Here is an 18,568-nt window from a genome sequence, read left to right on the forward strand (position 1 = left end):
TTTGTACAATTATTCTTGTCAGAAAATTTGATGCATGAGCGATTCTGTTCATTGTGCTATAGTTCCCGCACTTATCAACTCTTAATGTCTGCAGAATGGATGATGAGTTCCGAAAGTGCGATGGTATGTCACAAGTCTCTCAGGTTTTGGACTCCTCCTCAAATAATCGTTTGGTTGCCACTTCCTCCAGTGATTTTAGAAATTTCCATAGAATGTTATCCCTTCTGTCTTATTTAACCTCAAATCCCCTACCTCTTCCACTCTTCCATATCGACCCCGATTTCTTCCGTCATGTCACCAGACAATTGCTCTCCTTTATTCAGGCCTTCATTGTACCCTGTCCACCAATGACACAAATACATAACTTGTTAAATCGATCAGCTCTTTTCAGTCAATTTACCGTCTGAGAAGCACTGCCGCACGGGGTAGCCGTGCGTTCGGAGATTCGAATCCTCCTTTGGGCCTGGGTGTGTATATTGTCCTTAGCATAAGTTAAAGTTAGCGTAAGTAGTGCGTAAGCCTAAGGACCGATGACCTCAGCATTTTGGTCCCATAGTCCTTACTACAAATTTCCAAATTGGAGGTGCACTCAAGTGTCCCTTCGCACACGTTTAGCCGATACCGTAACTGTATGTTTCTTACGAATGTCTTCACTTTGTGATTCCAGTGGGACTGAGTTACATTTCATTTCCTTGTAGCGAAGTCTTTAGGATATTTATCTTTGCAGATACATTAGAGCATCGTCTACAAATGCCAGCATTCCTAAAATTTTATGTTAGGGATTGGGCATCACTTTAAAAGTACTAACCTGAAGTGAAATATTTAGTGCAGTGCCATTCCGTTTGAAGGTCATCTGCCATCAGTGCTAAATAACGAAGGAATGTGTCTTCTCATCTATGATCCTGAAAACTGTACTCATCAAGGAATTTGTTCATTAATATTCATAGTTTTTGTGAGAGGCTGAAACGCTACAGTAAGTAACCTTGCCACAGTTAGGGAATGCAGCACGTTTCTAATATTCGCTTACATATTTTTATGCTAACGATTCCGGCAATGCTTCGCAATTGCTAAATTTGTATGGTAATTAGATTGTACATCCTCAGCTCCTTCACTCTCCTGTCTGTCTATTTCCTCCTCCTCCTTCCCCATCCCCCCTCCCCCATCCCCTTCCTTTGTCCATTTCGTCCTCCTTCCCGTCTGTCTGCCCATCAACTACCCTTTGCCCATCTCCTCCCCCTAGTTCGCACTCTCTCTACACTCCTGCAGCCCCTCTCTCTTTCTTTCAGCGTTGTTTATTGTTACCGAAAATTCAGATACGATTGTATTATCCTGATCAATATTTCATAAGCCACGTATGTAACTTTCTGTTTTCCGTGAAAAAAAGACTGCGAGAAAGAAAACACAACCGTAACTTTTCACAGCAGAGTATTTTCTGATGACTAACTGGCAACCTCAGCTGCCGACAGGTGTTGTTGATAGACCTCGATGTGGACAGCTGAAAATGTGTGCCCCGACCGGGACTCGAACCTGGGATCTCCTGCTTACATGGCAGACGCTCTATCCATCTGAGCCACCGAGGGCACAGATGAATAGCGCGACTGCAGGGACTTATCCCTTGCACGCTTCCCGTCAGACTCACATTCCCAACTGTCCACAATTCTACATATGTATTGTACCTTATAGACATTTGCACACATTTTCAGCTGTCCACATCGAGGTATATCAACAACACCTGTCGGCAGCTGAGGTTGTCAGTTAGTCATCATTTATTCCAGGGAAAAGCTGCACGGTCATCAACAGTGACTGTTCTTGCGAGAACAAGTTACTGTCTTCGTATATAGAGTATTTTCTTTCTCAGATTTGAAGTAAATCGCTCAAGTAGTTTCAGAGATTGTTGATAACAGCGTTAAATAACGATTTGTCTTTATATAGTAGTAATGGAAGGGTAGATATCAGATGTTCCGTGTTTACATAATCAGTACTCCAGAGTATTAATTAAAACTGGCTTAAGGAAAGCCGGCCGAAGTGGCCGTGCGGTTAAAGGCGCTGCAGTCTGGAACCGCAAGACCGCTACTGTCGCAGGTTCGAATCCTGCCTCGGGCATGGATGTTTGTGATGTCCTTAGGTTAGTTAGGTTTAACTAGTTCTAAGTTCTAGGGGACTAATGACCTCAGAAGTTGAGTCCCATAGTGCTCAGAGCCATTTGAACCATTTGGCTTAAGGAAACGAGAGAAAATTTGGACACCGAGACACGATTTTGGAACGTTGTCCTAATAACTGAATCATCTTGCTCAGTCATAGAGCAGTTTGAAATTATCAATTATCCCTCGCTCCCACACAAACAAATACAATTTACATGTGTCGTTGGATCTAGTTATTGTCACATTCCAGTTTGATGACAATGTTTTTGTGAATTCCGAAATTAGCGCAATAACCTAACCGAATACTAGTTTGTCGCAGCTATCCATAAAAGTTTGTCCTGTGCAAGTCTCTCCTTCGCCGCTTGTGCTCCTACCTACATAAAGCTACTATCCCGATTTTTAGTTACGTGTTGCTGTAAGTCTCTTTTCTCCTCTATTCGGTTTACTGGCTTTTCATTAGCTACGTACCATGTAATTTTAAGCTTTTGTCTGTAACACCACGTTTTACGGTCGTACTCTTTATCGTCCGTGTTTCACTCAAGTATGACGGTTTCACAATTAGCAGTCACCCACAATAAGCAGCAATTGTTAATGTTCCGTTTATATTCGCATAAATTTGCTGTAAATGGAAACTTAAAATTTTTACTGTCATAAACTAATCGTATTAATGACAATGAAATTCACTTTCGAGCTTATTTTCCTTATTGGTACTGGTACCATTTATTAGGTATTGCGCCATTTTGTTGTTGGATGCGGTGAGTGAATGTGGTGACCGATAATTATTTTATTCAGCGCTATTACTTATCATCTGCCGCCCTTATCTTGAATTGGGATGTGACTACCTTTGTTACTAAACTCCGTATTTATTCGGCTGTGTCGCCAGGAGATCTATTTGGTTAATTAATCCATGGTTTTTGAGCTTAACAGTAATGACTGATTACTGAGAAACTTAGTTACGTAACTAGATCAGTATAGCATTTTAACTGTTCGCTAGAATTCACTTTCACTTGATAATTTGCTTAGATATGAATATGACTAGAGAAGTGCAGTCCCCAAACATACTCCCCTAAATTTCGATCCAATCTTATTACCAGTCAGTACTACGGAATCAGTCCAAAAATCGCTGTCACATTAAATATCACGCGTGACCGCGTATCCCGTAAAATTGGAATTGGTGTCTCGTGGAAACGATATTGTTTGCTAAAGCCTGTAAAGATGTCGACTCACATCCGTTAGTAAAAAGAGCGTTTCCGTGACCGTACTGTGTAACTGAGCTGTTTTGTTACGCATACTGGGCACACGATTCCCTATGGACGCCAGACGTCACCTGGGATCGTGTGTTTCGTGCGCAGCATACGTAACCGCTGTTGGCATCAGTGCAGTATCGGTTACACAACATAACTCACGGTAATGGACCCTGGAGTAAACACCGCTGTCGAATCCTGTGCTAAAAGCTAATATTAACTGAAGAGAAAGGGGCATCATTATAATGGTTTATAGCTGCTGCATTACTGATATACTGTAATCACGGTCATGTGTAAACAAAAATAATTGAACCTGACATCTGTTCTAATGGAAATATCATATGGAGTGTATTCATTACTCGAGGGACACAAAATCCGGTAAATAACATAACCAACATAACATTAGACCATTTTTCTTGTTTATGGCCATTATTATCTACATTAACCCATTAATATTAGCGGAGATGATGAGAGGGGCACCGTAACCTTGAACAAATAACGTTACTTAATAAAAATAATGCATATTTTTATTTTTACTATACTGCACTGGCTGCCAAAAAGATGGACCAGTAGAAGAAATCGTCGGATATCAATATAACTTCGTATACCTACGCACGATCGTTGGGTATGTTAACGATTCAAATTTCCGTCGTCTGTGACAGAGAACAGCCGTCAAAATTCATTAGTGTCGCTCGAGTTTAGTTTTGTTACCAGGCATGGTAGGGCACAGAAAGTGTGTACAGCGTTCGCTGTTGAGTGATCACGGCGAAGGATGCGGAAATGTTCCGTACTTGGGTGAGAGAGCGTTATCAGCGAACCGTGACGAAATGTCGCGGTTGGTTCCCTGCGTTTCCTCCTTGTCTGTAGCGCGTTCCTTTTTAAACTCCCGTTTCGCGCTCTGCTGTTTCCTTACCCCAAACAGAGGGCGTTGTGGCGTTGTTGCTGCCGGCTGCCTGCAGAGTTTACGAGAGAGCGTCGGTCTGGAGGAGGAACTCTAACTGCGGACGTCTGGAAGTGTACAGCAGGCCACGCTGTATTGTTGATGTTTGGCGTGACTCGTATCAGGTGTGGTGCATCTTTAAGGCCGTGATAGCAGCCAATGTTACTGCCTTGGTCGCAGATGGATCAAAGTGGATGATGCCCGGTTGTCCATTGAAACTCCTATCCTACGGATGTCGTCGGACCTTAAGACATTATTATGCGTTATTTGCAAGCAAATGGGCATTCCGGCGTCTACAGTAATTCGGCGAAGATTATTTGTTTCGTCGGTGTGTAAATGACTGAACAAGAAGCAGTTTATTTAATGTTCACCTTATGCTCGTGTTCTGCGTGTGCTGTTTGAGAGTGTAAACTTGACTCTCACCTTTGTCTGTTGATTTTGAGCTCATCGTCAGATTCCGGATCCAAGTAGTGACTTCAATTAATTAGCTGGATTCTTCCTTTTCCTCGGCACGACGCGTGTTAAATGGCCAAGTAGAATTGTAGACCTTAACTTCTTACCTCATTTGCGGGGCTTCAACAACAGAGCTTAACCTGTTAACTGATTAAGGCTTGTGGTAAACAAAGGTATTTAACTATGTTGTTTTAAAATGTTATCTGAAATGTGTCAATGATTTATGTTGATTCTAGGGTATGAACGGATGTGTTGGCACGTCTGTCGTGTAATGGAATCCTGCTAATTTTGATTAACTTCCGACCAGGATCCTTGCTCGACGCTCGTCTTTAAATATGCCGTAAACCTGGTTAGCGTATGTTGTGGCTATTTTAAATTAATCACTGCTCAATAGCTCAACACAGTTTGTCGGCCGTCAGAAGCTGTGATTGTGTTATTTATTCCTTTATTCTAGTCGATCTATAAGCTTGCTATTTTTAATTTTTTACTCTAGGTGCCATTAAGTTGCCATTTTTGGGGTGTTTAGGTGGAGTGCGGCTCCTTTGAGTATACATATGTCAATTTACAATTTATTGCTTTTCCATCAGTTTTTAAGTGTGCTTATGCATATATATATATATATATATATATATATATATATATATATATATATATGTGTGTGTGTGTGGCATCTATAACTTTTTATTACTACCGTGCTTTACTTAATTTTTTATTACTATTGAGCTGTACTTAATGTCATATTGTAAAGAAAGGAACTTATTTGAGGTTAACTGCCACCGTAAGGTGTTGTGGACGGTGCACTTTCCCGCTATTCATTTTAATGTTCTAGTCAATATGTAAACTTGCTAATTATTTTCTCTTTACGTGGAGTGTGCCTCCCTTGACGTTATAAGTGACTGATAATCAGTTCTTTAACGGGCATACGCGCATATTTATATTTATGGGAAAACTTAAAGTGTGTTCACCTGTTGAACTATAACTAAAGTGCAGAAAACTGAATCAGGTGTTCATTAGTGTTCTAGTGCTATTATCTGTCAAGTGTAACACTTGACATTTTATTGGTGTGTTATCAAGTGCTACAATAAATGCAAATTGCTGTGAAGCGATGCGCTATTTCAGTTGTTCCCGTGATTTTCTATATCCGCATTGGTTAATCTAAACTCATAATATTTAATCCTTTAAATATTGGAGGGAGGTGCGTGTGTCCCAATCAGCAGTTTGAAAGATGCTTCCCTGTCGGTCTCTATTTGGCTGGCTGGTCTAGATGTGCAACGAGCGGAATTTGGATGTGACGGCCCAGTGTTAGACCGTATGGAAACGTCAATCATACTCGTCGCCAAGATTTCGGATGACGACATCTGGTCACCACAAGAGAGGTGCGTGAAGTATATCAAAACCCTTTCATGTATGCGCCTGCCATCCGAGAACAAGTAAGGGACTCTTTCACTGTGTCATCCAGCAACATTGATCAGGGAGTAGCAGCAGCAGAACTAGAGAATGACAGTCCAGTGGGTGGGCTGTTGACAACGTCACAGCAGAAATGGATGCTTGCGGAAAGGTGCCGTGATCGAGAAGAATGGACTTCTGATAAACAGCGCCGGATTACGTTGAGTGATGAGTAGTGGCTTTCCATCATCTCAGATTACCAACTTTGATGAGTATGGCGCCAACTTGCAGAGAGGTCCCGGTTGCCTAGGTCCTGGAGAGGCAGAGCGGTGTTACTCCTGGCGCTTGGTGTGTTGGAGCCATGGGAAATGACTTCAGGTCATGGTTGGTGGTGAGTGAGGGAACACCGTTGGTAGTTCACAGACTTGCTGACTCCACAGCTGTTAGATCTCATGGGACATTATCACGGCACAAATCTTCAACAGGATAATGCTCATCCACGTACTGCACGTATCTGTATGAACTATGTGACGCTGGAATACTACAGTGCCCAGAAAAATCCCCCAATTTGTCGTCGATAGAACATGTGTAGGATCAGATCTGACGTCAGCTTCGTCCCAGTGTCAGTATCCAGTGTAACAAGGACTCCTTTTTGCCTAAGGGGACGATACAACAGGTCTGTGATAGCCTTCCCTGCCAAATCAGCACAGGTTCCTATGCCAGAGAGGGTGCAACATCATACTGATAACTGGGCTCATTCTATCAAGGTCTTTGTAAGTTTCAGTTGATTCCGTAATCACTCAAATAGCATCTCATACCTCTCAACTCATGAAGCTTGATTCTGTTTCTTTCATCCGTTTAGGATGGTTCGTTCTTTTTCGTACAGCAGTGCAACTGGCATAGCGACGGGAATATAAAAGGTAATAAAAAATGAATATTTCACTCTAGAGCAAAACTTACTGCCACATTAAACTGAACCTGGAAACTTTCCTCTCAAGTTATGGAACAGGTTCTAAGTCGTACACGGTTAGCTCAGTTCGTAAGAGCATTTCCTACCACAAAGACATTTCCAGCCTCTTATCCCGATTTACCATACACTTTCATTCTGTGAACAAGTTTCGGAGATGTTATTATTTTATGCATTGTTATTAGGAAATTCCGCTCTTTTGTAACTCCCTCCTGTGCAAATGTAAGCTAATACATTGCACCAAATTTGAGGCTTCTCTATTTGATTTATTTATTTATGTGTTGTTCGGCAAAGAAGCTGTCGGTAATTATTTTTGCTGACTTGTTCCATGATCATGGGCCGGCCGCGGTGGTCTCGCGGTTAAGGCGCTCAGTCCGGAACCGCGCGACTGCTACGGTCGCAGGTTCCAACCCTGCCTCGGGCATGGATGTGTGTAATGTCCTTAGGTTAGTTACGTTTAAGTAGTTCTAAGTTCTAGGGGACTGATGACCACAGAAGTTAAGTCTCATAGTGCACAGAGCCATTTGAACCATTTGAACCATAATCGTGGGGCGTTGCTCCTTTATTTAATCCTGCGGAAATTGGAGTGTAAAAAAATAAAATATCTCCTGGAAGTTATTTTCATCTTGATGAGGTGATACAGTCAGACCACGCGTTGACACGCTTTTCATTATGGTTGCAACGCATCCGCCACAGCGTTATTACTTGTCTGAGTTAGCGTAACTCTACGACAGGATGTCGTAGTCAACAAGGGATTATACCACGGAGCGCGAGATGCTACATTTCTCTCTCTTGCCCTCGCCATTAGTACTCAAGGTAGTACATACCTTATGAGAGAACACTTGGCATGTCACTGTAATGCCTCGACCTTCTTATGAGTGTTACGTAGATAAAAATTGTGTAGTCGTCATGTGACAGTGTGGTGCAATCATTGCATGATGTAACTACCATTGCCCAGTTTAATGGATCTGAGAATGGTAATACAGTATAGTATGATTCGTATTTCCGAAATGGTGACATGCACAAATTATTAATGACATTTCAGTAGTCATTGAACCTTGGACTATTGAACGATGGGTCTTTCTTTTCGATACCCTTGTTGCAGTCGGTTATTCAGCAGAGTAGCACAACAAAGATGTTGATTCCACTTTAATGGCGGTTGACACAGTGATCTCCAATTGTGCTTCCATCGCTCCCAACGTACAATTCAGAATTCGATGCAGGAGTATGAGCTGCACCAAATTTCCTTTCTTTAGTGACCAGTCGCCATATCGGATGAGTCACGCTTCGTGTTTCACCATGTCAAGGGTCGTGTCCGGATAGGCCATCATCCACTAGAAAGACTACTTAAATCGTGCACCGTGTCACGGACACAGACCAATGGGACACACAATACAGTGGTGAACATTACCCTGGGCATCTATGGGACTTCAGGTAGTGCGCGAAGGCACAATAACAGTTGTCAACTTGGTGAACGTTATCGTGAAACAAACCACATTCCTTTCATGCCTAATGGCTTCCCCGATGGAGACGACTCGCACTACGGTGGTTTGAACTCACGTTGATTATCGGCCACCAATGTTGCCTTATCTGAACCATATAGCCGGCCGGAGTGACCGAGCGATTCTAGGCGTTTCAGTCTGGGACCGCACGACCAATAAGGTCGCAGGTTCGAATCCTGTCTCGGGCATGGATGTGTGTGATGTCCTTAGGTTAGTTAGGTTTAAGTAGTTCTAAGTTCCAGGGGACTGATGACCTCAGATGGTAGGTCCCATAGTGCTCAGAGCCATTTGAACCATTTTTGAACCAGATAGAACGCCTGTTGGAAGCAATCGGATTCGAGCTCCGCGTCCATAAACTACCGTCCCCATGATTCTTAGGAATTCTATGACCTGAGTGTAGACATAAGGTGCCATATACGTCCGGAAACCCACCAAGGACTTGTAAAATTCATGACACGCAGAAACGCTGCTGTATTGCATTCCAAAGGTGGGAAAAAGCGCTCTTAAGCACGTGGTCACAATATTTTGACTCAATATACTTTTTGCCTGATAATACCGGAGAAGGCGGAATTAATAATTTCCAACGAAATAAAGGCTCTTTTACTATTAAAAACATCCTGATGCAGAAAAAAACTGGCTTCCTGCAATTACTTTACAACAGCTGAGGACTGGAAAATACGTACAAGCGTTTTCAAGCAGTTAATAACCTTTAACAACTCAATGCAAGCTTGCAGTTTGCGTAAGGCGTATTTCAGAGCACTCTTTTGAAGAGAAGTATTTAGGAAATAATTTATACTGCTTTACTCACTTCTTACTAACATTTAAATAGCAGTTGCACTTCAGCAGCGTCCTGCCATCGTCAAATGCATTACAGTTACATGTACATTATATTAATCTGAAGTATGATGTTCATTTGTTGGGTGTGCCAGTGAGCCTACCTATCGAAATAAAACACTGTACAAAAAAATACATTTACCTTAGTGTGTACTTTAAGTGGATTTATGTTTTACACCATTTCATATTTTGCTGGAAATTTAGCTGTCTGGTGGACACACAGCACAGAGCACAGAGCCCTTCCAATAAAATGAACCACTACGAATAAAATTATTTGCCGTAAAATTAATGTTTGTAACCATTGATGTTGGTAGATTGTGAGACAAATGATACGAGTATCTACAACATACCCTATACTCTTGATAAACAGGATACGAATATAAAATTAACTTACTTTTGAATGCATTATGGGAACAGCAGTGATCAATGTCTTGTAAATAATTACTATTAAAAACAGCCTTGATCACGATTTATTTTATAAGGTGACCGGTTTCGACCACTACTGTGGTCATCTTCAGACCTACAAGATGTATACAAAGCACTAATTAGAGGGCTACATGCATTAATGAAAATACATAGAGTTATACGGCTATAAAACGTTGAATTACCATTGAGTGGAAACCCCTTTCTGTTGGAGAATCACAACTGGAGAAACCAGTGCACGTCTTACTTTATATAATGGAGGCTCCACCCACTTCTGACTGCATGATGTCATTATTAACCAATGAGTTATAAGTCGAATTACAATTTAAAATTTCTTAGTTAAAAGAACATTGTCAAGAATTAGAAATAAATATTCATTAAACTTAGCTTATTTAACAGCTATTGTCAATTAAAAAGCGTTAAAAATATTTAAAAATGTAGGAAAATGAACTTCAGTTTGGCTACATGGGTTGCCCTCTCGTGGCCTGTCAGTGAACCATTTGGAACCACTGGTTGCTATGGTGAAGTTAGACGCCGTTGCAAAGATGAAGGAGCAAGCTTTTTCCACTGAAGTTGTTGTAGAGTCGATAGTTGAACTAGTGGTTGCCATGGTGAGGACAAACGCCAATGCAAAGATGTGGCAGCAGGCTTCTTTCCAATGAAGTTGTTGCAAAGTGGAATGGAAAAGACTGTGGCGTCAGACGATGTATTATTGAGCAGCAACTTGTCTTTATTGAAACGAAAAGAGTAAGCTACAATAATCTGTAGCTGATATATATAACTCATGCTGCACAAATACGCTACGAAGTAGTTGACCGTATATATGAAATATTATCTATGAAGTTAGTATGTAGATTACCAGTGCCATTTTTTTTATAAGGCATTGCTATTCTTCAAGTTACATACCAGTCATATAAGCAAATAAAATTGAAAGAATTTAAAATTATAAAATTATTAAATTATGAGCCATTGTCAATAATAAAATAAAACGATGTGAATTAGCAGTCTAAAAGCATAAAAGCAATAATTCTAAAACAGATAGTCAATCATAAAATAATGTTTGGTAAAATACAATTACAATGTAAAGATAAAATATTTGCTAAAAGTCTTAATAATTAGAAAGACCTTTTTTTAAAACAAATACAGAAGAGTAGACATTCTAAAGCAGATCATCGAAAAGCTCAAAGAAATGTTTGTCTTTGAACTGAAGTTGTTCGTTTAAAACAGATAATGGATTACATTTGTGAAGTGAAAAAATTTCAATTTCTTCTACGGTATTTAGCAGTGGTCCTTTTGGCACAGTATGTAATATTTTCAAATTCCTAGAAATGCAACCCTCAGAATGATTGTATTCAATAAGATGTTGACCAAATATTGATTTGATACGTGCAGCACTAGTAGTATGTTCTCTGAAACGTGTTAAAAAGTTTCGGCCAGTTTGGCCAATATACTGTTTCTCACAGTCATTATATATTATTTTATAAACACCTGACTTTTGGTATCTATTTGAGTCTCCAATTGTGTGTTTCAGTTTCATCTGTAGGGGGTTATTAGATTTAAATGCTATTGCCACGCTTGTGTTCTTAAATAATTTCTTTATTTTATCTGAGATAGGTCCCATGTATGTCATTTGTGTAAATCTCTTCTTGGAATTTATAACGGCATCATTTTTTTCTTGTAATTTTTTATATAACAGATCAACCTGATGGGAATTATAATTGTTAGCAACTGCTATCTGTTTTAAGGTATCAATTTCCTTTTGGATTGCATCATGTTGGAGAGGTAATTTCAGTATCCTATGTATCATAGTTTTAAAAAATGCTATTTTGTATCTTAATGGATGGCATGATGTAGCATTTATTATTATGTCGGTTGATGTGGGTTTTCTATAAATAGAAATATTATGTCTTCCATTCTGTTTTGTAATTGTGAGGTCAAGGAAATTAATACTATTTTTACTTTCATGTTCTACTGTAAATACAAGTTTTAGATGTAAATTATTTAAGTTGTTAGCGAAAGCATCAATTTCTTCCTTAGAGCCGTTATATAATAGCAGTGTGTCGTCAACATATCTTTTGTAGTATACAATTTTATTTGTTATTTCTGGATTATTTTTGAAAAATTGGATTTCAACATAGTTGACGAAGATATCTGCTATAGTGCTAGCCAGGGAATTTCCCATTGCAAGTCCATCTTCTTGTATGTATATTTTATTATTAAATGAAAAATAATTAAAATCTAGAGTAATTCTTAACAGTTCAATGAATTCTACTATTTCTTTGGGGCTCATGATTTTGTGATGCGTTAAGTTATCATTAATAACAGAGATAGTCTCTTGAATAGGTATATTCGTGTAAAGATTTGTGATGTCTAACGATGCAAACCTTGCGTTTTTTGGAATATCCACATCATAAATTAACTTAGTTAATTCGAAACTGTTTTTAATACTATAATTTTCTTCATAAACATAGAAGGATTTTAAGATTTGATTGAGCTTTTTGTTTAGGTTATAAGAGGGACAGTTGGTATTGTTAACAATTGGACGAATTGGTAAGTTTTGTTTGTGTAATTTGATTTGCGATCTCAACTTAGGTAAAGTGGGGTTCATAACTTTAAGTGTTATTTTATCTTTAGGTGAAAGTAAAGAGTCATTATCATCAATCAGTTTTTTAATTTTTGTTTGAAATCTTGAAGTCGGGTCTTTATTAACCTCAGTTATTCCATTAGCGTTAAAAAATTGTAAAGTTTTAGAAACATAATCCTCTTTGCTAACAGTGACTAGAATATTCCCTTTATCTGCCTTGATTGCAATAGCTTTATTAGTTATTAACTTCTGGTTGATTTGCTTTACAAGTTTTAATTCATTATTATGTTTATTTTTATCTTTTTCATTAGTAATAACATTCTTAGTTTTACGTGCAATGTCACATATTTCAGACCTACTAAATTGTGCATGTTTTGCAGCAATCTTTACATCAGCAATCACCCGTTTAATATTTGCATTGCTCAATTGTGGAGCTAAATTATATTTAAGGCCTTTGTTTAAAAGTGTTGTCTCGGCAGGAGTAAAATAAATTTTGGTTAGATTGGTTACTCTTGGATGAAAGTGATGTACATTTGGTGAAACATCTTGTGAACACATATTTTGGTGACTAACAAGGGCTGCAATTTTCTTATTATGCTTATTAAAAATAGTTTCTCGCACTGCATTAATTTTCTCATCTGTAAAGTTAAGTAGCTGTGAAAATATTAATGGTGACAACTGACTGCTAATTTTTAAATGTAAATTGTACATTTCAAGATTTAATGTATCTATTTCTTTATATGCATCTTTAATTTCAGATCTGATACCAAAAGTCAGGTGTTTATAAAATAATATGTAATGACTGTGAGAAACAGTATATTGGCCAAACTGGCCGAAACTTTTTAACACGTTTCGGAGAACATACTACTGGTGCTGCACGTATCAAATCAATATTTGGTCAACATCTTGATGAATACAATCATTCTGAGGGTTGCATTTCTAGGAATTTGAAAATATTACATACTGTGCCAAAAGGACCACTGCTAAATACCTTAGAAGAAATTGAAATTTTTTCACTTCACAAAAGTAATCCATTATCTCTTTTAAATGAACAACTTCAGTTCAAAGACAAACATTTCTTTGAGCTTTTCGATGATCTGCTTTAGAATGTCTACTCTTCTGTATTTGTTTTAAAAAAAGGTCTTTCTAATTATTAAGACATTTAGCAAATATTTTATCTTTACATTGTAATTGTATTTTACCAAACATTATTTTATGATTGACTATCTGTTTTAGAATTATTGCTTTTATGCTTTTAGACTGCTAATTCACATCGTTTTATTTTATTATTGACAATGGCTCATAATTTAATAATTTTATAATTTTAAATTCTTTCAATTTTATTTGCTTATATGACTGGTATGTAACTTGAAGAATAGCAATGCCTTATAAAAAAAATGGCACTGGTAATCTACATACTAACTTCATAGATAATATTTCATATATACGGTCAACTACTTCGTAGCGTATTTGTGCAGCATGAGTTATATATATCAGCTACAGATTATTGTAGCTTACTCTTTTCGTTTCAATAAAGACAAGTTGCTGCTCAATAATACATCGTCTGACGCCACAGTCTTTTCCATTCCACTTTGCAACAACTTCATTGGAAAGAAGCCTGCTGCCACATCTTTGCATTGGCGTTTGTCCTCACCATGGCAACCACTAGTTCAACTGTCGACTCTACAACAACTTCAGTGGAAAAAGCTTGCTCCTTCATCTTTGCAACGGCGTCTAACTTCACCATAGCAACCAGTGGTTCCAAATGGTTCACTGACAGGCCACGAGAGGGCAACCCATGTAGCCAAACTGAAGTTCATTTTCCTACATTTTTAAATATTTTTAACGCTTTTTAATTGACAATAGCTGTTAAATAAGCTAAGTTTAATGAATATTTATTTCTAATTCTTGACAATGTTCTTTTAACTAAGAAATTTTAAATTGTAATTCGACTTATAACTCATTGGTTAATAATGACATCATGCAGTCAGAAGTGGGTGGAGCCTCCATTATATAAAGTAAGATGTGCACTGGTTTCTCCAGTTGTGATTCTCCAACAGAAAGGGGTTTCCACTCAATGGTAATTCAACGTTTTATAGCCATATAACTCTATGTATTTTCATTAATGCATGTAGCCCTCTAATTAGTGCTTTGTATACATCTTGTAGGTCTGAAGATGACCACAGTAGTGGTCGAAACCGGTTACCTTATAAAATAAATCGTGATCAAGACTGTTTTTAATAGTAATTATAAAATTAACTGTTGGATATTAAAACAGTGGTAGCATCAACTTCCTGGACTTGAAAATCACTATAGAAAATAATTTACACGTTTTTTAAGTTTACAAAAAAATTACATCAGACACCATCATGCACAGCTCACTTTGGAACCCCCCACGATACACAAATATGCTTCGTCTGGGTCACTAGCTATCATAGCTAGTAATATAAAAATGGATAAATATGCAATCACGATGAATTCATCACGATTAAACAAACAGCTGCATCAAATGACTATGAAGGTACATTTATTTTAAACTTCAAACAGAAAAGAACAAACAATAATAAACCAACTGATACACAGTAAATAAAAAATAAACCCACTGCTTGCATACCATTCACAGGCAAACTCTTCTACAGAATAGCGAACATTTTCAGACTACAGAATATTAACATTGCTTTCACAGAATGCAGCAAACTGTAACACACATTGAGACACAACAAAACACCACACACACACACACACACACACACACACACACACACACAGGCATTTACAAAATAGTATGTAGTACATGAAAAGCCCTCTATGTAGGTCCAACCAGGAGAAACTTCCAAAAAGATACAATGAAACACAAATGCGTATCACAGATGTAGTTGTACTAAATCAGCAATAACTACCCACAAAAATGACGCCGACTACCCGTTCCATGATACCACTTATGTATTACACGAATTGGACAAGGGACTCCAAACGGGCTTTTAGGAAGAATTAGAAATTTTCGTTCACGACGTAGTACATGATGTAAAAGGACGAGGACGAGGAGGAGGAGGCGGCAGAGATGGAAAGAGAGTGGCAGAAGAGGATATGGTCAGAGGATGGAGGAGGAAGACGTGGTCAGAGAAGGGATGGAGGAAAAAGATAGAGGAGGACATGAGCAGGTAGTGTTTGATGAGGCGGGCAGGGGGAGGACGAGGTGGAGGCAGACTGAGGGATTAGGTGGTGTGTTCAATATATGTGTCCAACACACGTGCGGGCGAAGCTGCGGGGAAAAGACTGAGACGTCTATAGCAAATGCATTTTAATCCACAGCTGCTTTACTTAAACTATGTATCATGTAACGGTTTTAGTCATTCATTCTCTGACACCACTAGATGTAGATAAAACAGATTAGATAAAAATTGCTTGTGGATGTGTTCGTTATTATTTTAAGGACAGGTTACGATGGTTATTTGGATGGTTTCACTGTGACAACCTAGGTATATCAGCTTCAAAGGAAAACGGGGAACCGGGGATATGTTTTCAACTAATCTGGTATTAACGTATATCCAGTGATGACTGTCTACGACCGAAACTTACATATATATATATATATATATATATATATATATATATATATATATATATATATATATATATTATATAACAGCTGAGGGTTAGAACGCATTTTCTAAATCAATTAATGGTTTTCGGTTCTCACCATCTAATGGAAACATTAAAAGCACATCTTTATATAAAAAACTTTCGTCTTCATTTTATGTCTTACCAATACAGGGTGTTACAAAAAGGTACCGCCAAACTTTCAGGAACCATTCCTCACACACAAATAAAGAAAAGATGTTATGTGGACATGTGTCCGGAAACGCTTAATTTCCATGTTAGAGCTCATTTTAGTTTCGTCAGTATCTACTGTACTTCCTCGATTCACCGCCAGTCGGCCCAATTGAAGGAAGGTAATGTTGACTTCGGTGCTTGTGTTGACATGCGACTCATTGCTCTACAGTACTAGCATCAAGCACATCAGTATGTAGCATCAACAGGTTAGTGTTCATCACGAACGTGGTTTTGCAGTCAGTGCAATGTTTGCAAATGCGGAGTTGGCAGATGCCCATTTGATGTATGGATTAGCACGGGGCAATAGCCGTGGCGCGGTACGTTTGTATCGAGACCGATTTCCAGAACCAAGGTGTCCCGACAGGAAGTCGTTCGAAGCAATTGATCGGCGTCTTAGGGAGCACGAAACATCCCAGCCTATGACTCGCGACTGGGGAAGACCTAGAACGACGAGGACACCTGCAATGGACGAGCAATTTTTCGTGCAGTTGACGATAACCCTAATGTCAGCGTCAGAGAAGTTGCTGCTGTACAAGGTAACGTTGACCACGTCACTGTATGGAGAGTGCTACGGGAGAACCAGTTGTTTACGTACCATGCACAGCGTGTGCAGGCATTATCAGCAGCTAATTGGCCTCCACGGGTACACTTCTGCGAATGGTTAATCCAACAATGTGTAAATCCTCATTTCAGTGTAAATGTTCTCTTTACGGATGAGGCTTCATTCCAATGTGATCAAATTGTAAATTTTCACAATCAACATGTGTGGGCTGACGAGAATCCGCACGAAGTTGTGCAATCACGTCATCATCACAGATTTTCTGTGAACGTTTGGGCAGGCATTGTTGGTGATGTCTTGATTGGGCCCCATGTTCTTCCACCTACGCTCAATGGAGCACGTTATCATGATTTCATACAGGATACTCTACCTGTGCTGCTAGAACATGTGCCTTTACAAGTACGACACAACATGTGGTTCATGCACGATGGAGCTCCTGCACATTTCAGTCGAAGTGTTCGTACGCTTCTCAACAACAGATTCCCTCTTGACTTTCATTCATGGGGGCATTTGAAAGCTCTTTCTACGCAACCCCGATACCAAATGTAGAGACACTTCGTGCTCGTATTGTGGACGGCTGTGATACAATACGCCATTCTCCAGGGCTGCATCAGCGTATCAGGGATTCCATACGACGGAGAGTGGATGCATGTATCCTCGCTAACGGAGGACATTTTGTGCAGTGTGCAGCCAAGAAAGGAAGTGCATGATTGATACGTAATGTGGGGTTTGCATGAACTCAGGCGAAACCTCGCAACGCGTATCCACACATGGCGGGAGACACTATTATTCTAGGTATCTTAGCATGTTCACTGTGTGCTCAGATTTGGAAAGAGACACGTGACGCGATCGACATTTCACGCTGGTACGTTCTGTTGCTGTGTGTTTCCATTCCATGATTAATGTGATTTGAAGAGAAGTAATAAAATGAGGTCCAACATGGAATGTAAGCGTTTCCGGACACATGTCCACATAACATATTTTCTTTCTTTGGGTGTGAGGAATGATTCGTGAAAGGTTGGCCGTACCTTTTTGTAGCACCCTGTAAGAAGTAGCTTATCCCACGAATTAAGAATATCTGTAATGATGTAAGTGTCTGAATACGAAACTGTTAAGTTTTGACTCGTTTTTCACTGTGCTATGTGAGCAAGACAACTAAATTTACAGTAAAAACGTAAGTAAGCACCCTAATGAAATGATTTGAAACGTACAACCCGCTTATAGTAGGTACTGAAATAAATGTATCTCTTTGTAAATGGTGGTATTTCGATAGATAACCATACTGGTCCACCCAGAAAGACGAACCCAATCACACCTGAGATTAATATATGTTGTTGTTGTTGTGGTCTTCAGTCCTGAGACTGGTTTGATGCAGCTCTCCATGCTACTCTATCCTGTGCAAGCTTCTTCATCTCCCAGTACCTACTGCAACCTACATCCTTCTGAATCTGCTTAGTGTATTGATCTCTTGGTCTCCCTCTACGATTTTTACCCTCCACGCTGCCCTCCAATGCTAAATTTGTGATCCCTTGATGCCTCAAAACATGTCCTACCAACCGATCCCTTCTTCTAGTCAAGTTGTGCCACAAACTTCTCTTCTACTCAATCCTATTCAATACCTCCTCATTAGTTACGTGATCTACCCACCTTATCTTCAGCATTCTTCTGTAGCACCACATTTCGAAAGCTTCTATTCTCTTC

The 18,568-nt window shown here is 39.1% G+C and overlaps 1 non-coding gene across 1 annotated transcript; it reads right to left on the bottom strand.

Annotated features, from left to right (window-relative positions):
* Positions 1-1,506: 1,506 nt before the first annotated feature.
* Positions 1,507-1,581, bottom strand: Trnat-ugu. Its single transcript has one exon. It is a non-coding gene; the product is annotated as a tRNA-Thr (tRNA).
* Between the last annotated feature and the right edge of the window lie 16,987 nt (positions 1,582-18,568).

The sequence above is a fragment of the Schistocerca piceifrons genome, chromosome 4 (genome assembly GCF_021461385.2).
Source record: "Schistocerca piceifrons isolate TAMUIC-IGC-003096 chromosome 4, iqSchPice1.1, whole genome shotgun sequence".
Classification (NCBI taxonomy): Eukaryota; Metazoa; Arthropoda; class Insecta; order Orthoptera; family Acrididae; genus Schistocerca; species Schistocerca piceifrons.